Source organism: Ascaphus truei, unplaced genomic scaffold, assembly GCF_040206685.1.
Source record: "Ascaphus truei isolate aAscTru1 unplaced genomic scaffold, aAscTru1.hap1 HAP1_SCAFFOLD_931, whole genome shotgun sequence".
Classification (NCBI taxonomy): domain Eukaryota; kingdom Metazoa; phylum Chordata; class Amphibia; order Anura; family Ascaphidae; genus Ascaphus; species Ascaphus truei.
In genome coordinates this window covers 48,344-53,168 of record NW_027457270.1, presented here as the reverse complement: position 1 = coordinate 53,168, position 4,825 = coordinate 48,344, and the positions used below count along the sequence as shown (strand labels likewise).

At 36.8% G+C, this 4,825-nt stretch overlaps 1 long non-coding RNA gene across 1 annotated transcript; it reads right to left on the bottom strand.

Moving 5' to 3' along the window:
• Positions 1-804: 804 nt before the first annotated feature.
• LOC142486526 (uncharacterized) lies at positions 805-4,557 on the bottom strand. The gene is made up of 3 exons (XR_012799014.1): positions 4,290-4,557; positions 3,827-3,887; positions 805-3,589 (listed from the first exon to the last, which is right to left on the bottom strand). It is a non-coding gene; the product is annotated as an uncharacterized LOC142486526 (long non-coding RNA).
• Between the last annotated feature and the right edge of the window lie 268 nt (positions 4,558-4,825).

Sequence of the window (4,825 nt, the reverse complement as noted above, 5' to 3'; positions counted from 1 at the left end):
TTTTTCTTCCCTTGTTTTTAACCCACAGTAATACATTTGTATTGTTATCACTTTCTTGGCATGCCCGTGTGCTTCTTCATAAGGATGCTTTTTTCGTTGTAATACATATCCATTATCCTTTAGCACCACTGTCCATTGTTATCTTAATATATAAAACTAGCTGAGAAACCCGGCGTTGCCCGGGATGTGAAGTGTGAATAAGTATGTGTAAATGTTGTATGTGAAAGTTGTAATGTGATGCCAATGTTATGCAATATTAGTTAGAATTGTGTTTGTAAATCAACAGTAGTAGAAAGCACATGTATATGAGGGCAAATGTTTGAAGTGTATGTTAGTTGTTACGGTAGTTATTTTTGAAAATGTTATTGTTGGAAATGCTTCTTGAAAGATGTGAATGTCCATTGTTGAGAGGAGTGTATTTGATGTAATGTTAAAGTGTGTGTTGTAAAATAATGTAGTAATAAAAGATGACAGTAGTGTATTGAGTGTCTTTAATTTTTTTGTAATTTCTTATGGCAATATGTAGAGTTCATGGAAATTGAGGAAAGTCAATGTTAATTGTAATGCTAGCTGATAGACCCGGCGTTGCCCGGAATGTGAATGGATAAAATAAAAAATAATGTTGTTTATAATAAAAAGTATATGAATGAAATACAATGAAAACAAAGAGTAATATATAAAATTTGTAAAAATATTTTATTGTCGTTGATGAAGAATAAAAAGTGGTATATACATTTGTAATAAACATATGTAAGAGTCCATGTGATAATAATTGGTATAGTAATAAATGATATTAAATGCAAGTTGATAATAGAAAATTAATTGTATGTGTGAACATACGTTGTCATCCAGAGGAAGGCAAAAAAAAAACCGTATTAAGGTGAAAAAAGAATTCCTTCCTGACTCCAAGAATTGGCAATCGGAACAATGTGTGATATGTGTGTGTAAATGTAAAAGTAGTGTTGTAGTAAATGTAATTTGATGTGTGTAAGAATGCTAATAGTAAATGTTTATTGTAATGCTTGTTTATAAACCACATTTTTGGTAGATCCATTTGGAGCAAATATATATAAGTCATGGGATGAGCCTACTCTAGAACATGCGACATATAACTGTCCATGGGAGAAACATGGTGATTGTAAGTTGATTCCAGTGAACTTAATTGACTGTCCTTGTGATTTGTTGATGGTTATAGCAAATGCCAGTCTGATTGGGAATTGTAGGCGTTTGAAATTGAAGGGCATGTCAGTAGGAATGAGTGGAATGCGGGGTATGAAGACATCTTCTCCTGTGGCCTTTCCTGTTAATATAGTAGCTTCAATGAGGTTGGGCATTAATGTTTTGATGCAGAGTCTTGTTCCATTACAAAGGTTAGGTGTGTTGAGATTGCGAAGTAGCATGATGGGTGTTCCAATTTTAATTCGAAGGCGATGTGGTGGCATTCCAGGCGGCTCAAGTGAGTTAAGAAATTCAGTGGGATAGTTAACGGCTTCATCATTATCTACGACGGTATCTATGGACTTGTATTCTGTAATATTTCCTGGAATCATATCTTGTATTTGATGATTAATGTCATTAACGCAATTATTTTTTGCTGCAAGTATGGCTCGTTCACATAGCCATTGGTGATTGTTATAATTTTGTATGATGTTTGGATATACGTGATGTATGAGGTCTGTAAGTGATGTCATCATGTGTGCAAATTGTGTTGGAAAATCAATTTCTCCAGATAAGTTAGTAGGTAAAGTACCTTCACCAATTTGAAGAAGCTTGTTTGCAAAATCTTGAGTATTAGATTCTCCTAAAAGTTGTACTCGCATATTTGTAGTTAAAGGATAATGTTTAACATTGTGCCATAGATGAGAAGATTTAAGGCATGCATGAAGTTCATCTGCAGGTGTTGATCTTGGTATAACAGGAAGTGTTTGTCTGAAATCACCAGCTAAAAGTATTACAGCTCCTCCCATGATGTCTTGACAGTTACGTAAGTCCTTTAATGTTCTATCAAGGGCTTCAAGTGATTTTTTGTGAGCCATTGTACATTCATCCCACACAATAAGTTTGCAAGTTTGTAGTACACGTGCTTGTCCAGAATTTTTTGTTATATTACATGTTGGGTTTTCTTCATTGGCAATGTTTAGAGGTAATTTAAGAGCAGAGTGCACAGTTCTTCCTCCATCCATAAGAGTGGCTGCAATTCCAGATGATGCAATAGCAAGTGCTATGTTGTGTTCCATTCTAATTTCTGCAAGGAGTAAGTTGATGAGAAATGTTTTTCCTGTTCCCCCTGGAGCATCAAGGAAAAGAATGGCACCTTGTTCCTTTGTGATGTGAGACATAATGTTTTGGTATGTTTGTAATTGTTGTGGAATTAACATAGGTTTTTTTGATGCAACATAATTTTTAAGATGTATAATATTGTAGTTTCTCTCACGCATAATGTCTGAATTAAGTATATCGCGGTGGTGACGTTCAGGAGATTGTACTCCTAATTGAAGTAGTGTTTTGTTATTAATAGCTAGGCATTTATCTTCTAACAAAATGAGTACTTCGTTGTAAATTTCTGGAGAAAAATGTAAGTGTAGTGTTGGGTTGTCTGTTTGTGCTTTTGCCAGTATATCTTCACTCATGTAGTCTTTGTAGGTATCCCATAGAGTGTTAGGGTTGGATGGGTGGCAGGTGGTAATGATAATAGCAAAAAGGTTTCTTATTTTATTAGGTAAAGAATGTAAAACAGCTTCTGATAAAGTAGTATTCCAGTGTTGATCATCCTCTAGTAATCCAAGTTTTTGGCAAGCTTCGCGATAAGTTTGACAAAGGTGTCCATCCACAGTTTTGAGATGTGTAAAAGAAGTTGGTCCTGGAACATTATGAAGTAGCATTCTAAGAAAGAAGCATTCAGCGTTATTTGGATGAACTGTATATACACGACCCAATGCTTCACTTTGTACGGCGTCTTCTCCTGTAATACGTACTCCATGTTTCCTTTTGTTAAAAATTTTAGTAGATGAATTCCAAGTGTAATATTTAGGAATGTCAGGATATAGTAATGTCTTAGCAAAAGAGTCATTTTGACACAATTGAAAGAAAGCAGTTAAAGTTGTGTTTGGTGGTTGAGCTGCAAGTGAGTGAGCGTTATGAGGTGTGAAGTATACTCTTTGTCCATTTTCTAAATGAACTGTTAAGTGAACAACAGTTGGATGACGTTGGTGAATTGGAAAAGACAAAATCCTCCAAACGGCTTCATTACTACTAATATATCGTCCCAACTGATATAGTGAAATTTCATCTTTGATCTTGTCGTTAGTGATGCCAAAAATGGCCATGTCGCTTCCTTTGTTGACATACTTGCAAATGTATTTAATAGATTTAACAGAATTACAGTATTCTACATTAATGTGTGCGTTAAAAGTTTTAGAAAGTAGTGGAGAATATGGAACAATCCATTTGTTGTCGACTTGTATATTAGTGTTGTTTCGAAGATGTATTGTTGCTGTATATCCACCATCTGATGGAGCACGTCTTGTATTTAGTTGGAGGGGTGGATTTGGGGGGTTTGTAGAATTGTGAAAGCCGGTACTGTTGATGCCTGTAAAAAGAAGGAAAAAAGTTAATAAATGTGTGTTTGTAGATGTAAATGTGAATGTTAGTGTAATTGATAAATGTGTATTGTAAATTATGAAAAGTAAAAATGAGATGTAATAATGGTGTATATGTATGTAATGATTTAATAATGCTGTAATGTATGTAATAAAAAGTTTAATATGTGTAGTTATGATGTAAATTAAATTGTTTTAGAATGCAAAGATGAAACGTAATAACTTACCTTGTGTGAGTGTAATTTTTCCTGTGCTGTGTTGAAGTAGAAAAAATACTTTAGTTGTGACCTGTGAAAGTGTGTAAAAGAAAATAGTTATGTGGGTGTGGTGGTGGTAAAGGTGGGTGGGTGCTTTGTTGTTTGAAGAGTAATTGTGGAATAGGAAGGGTAGGGGTGTGAGGGAACATGAATGTTGTTTTGTTGGTTGTGTTTGGTGAAGAGAAAGTGTGTGTGTGTGTGTGAACGATGTGAGTGTGGTGGTGTTGAAAAATGTAGTGTGTGTATGTTGAAACAATATGTATTTTGTAGACGTGTGAAAGTGTGTAAAAAAGTGTTTGTATGGGGGTGTGTGTTAAAGGTGGTGTAATAGGAATTGTGGTTGAAGAGGAAGGTGGATGGGTGTGTGTAATATGTGTAGGTATGATGTAAATAAAATTGTTGTAGAATGCATACATGAAGATTAATAAGTTACCTTTTGTGAGTAAAACTTTTCCTGTGCTGTGTTTACGTAGAAAAATAGTATTTGTTGTGACCTGTGAAAGTGTGTAAAAGAAAATAGTTATGTGGGGGTGGTGGTGGTAAAGGTGGGTGGTGTAATAGGAAGGGTAGGGGTGTGATGGAAGAGGAATGTTGTTTGGATGGGTGTGTTGTGTGTGAAGGATGGCTGTGTGGTGGTGTGGGAAGAGGAAGTGTGTGTGGGTGGGTGTGTGTAAAGAGGAAGGGTGTGTGGGTGGGGGTGTGCTAAGAGAAAGGGTGGGTGGGGGTGTGGGAAGAGGAAGGGTGGGGGTATGGGAACAGGAAGGGTGGGTGGGGGTGTGGGAAGAGGAATGGTGTGTGGGTGGGGGTGTGGGAAGAGGAAGGGTGGGTGGGGGTGTGAAGAGGAAGGGTGGGTGGGGGTGTGTGAAGAGGAAGGGTGGGTGGGTGGGGGTGTGTGAAGAGGAAGGGTGGGTGGGGGGGTGTGAAGAGGAAGGGTGGGTGTGTGAAGAGGAAGGGTGGTTGGGTGGGGGT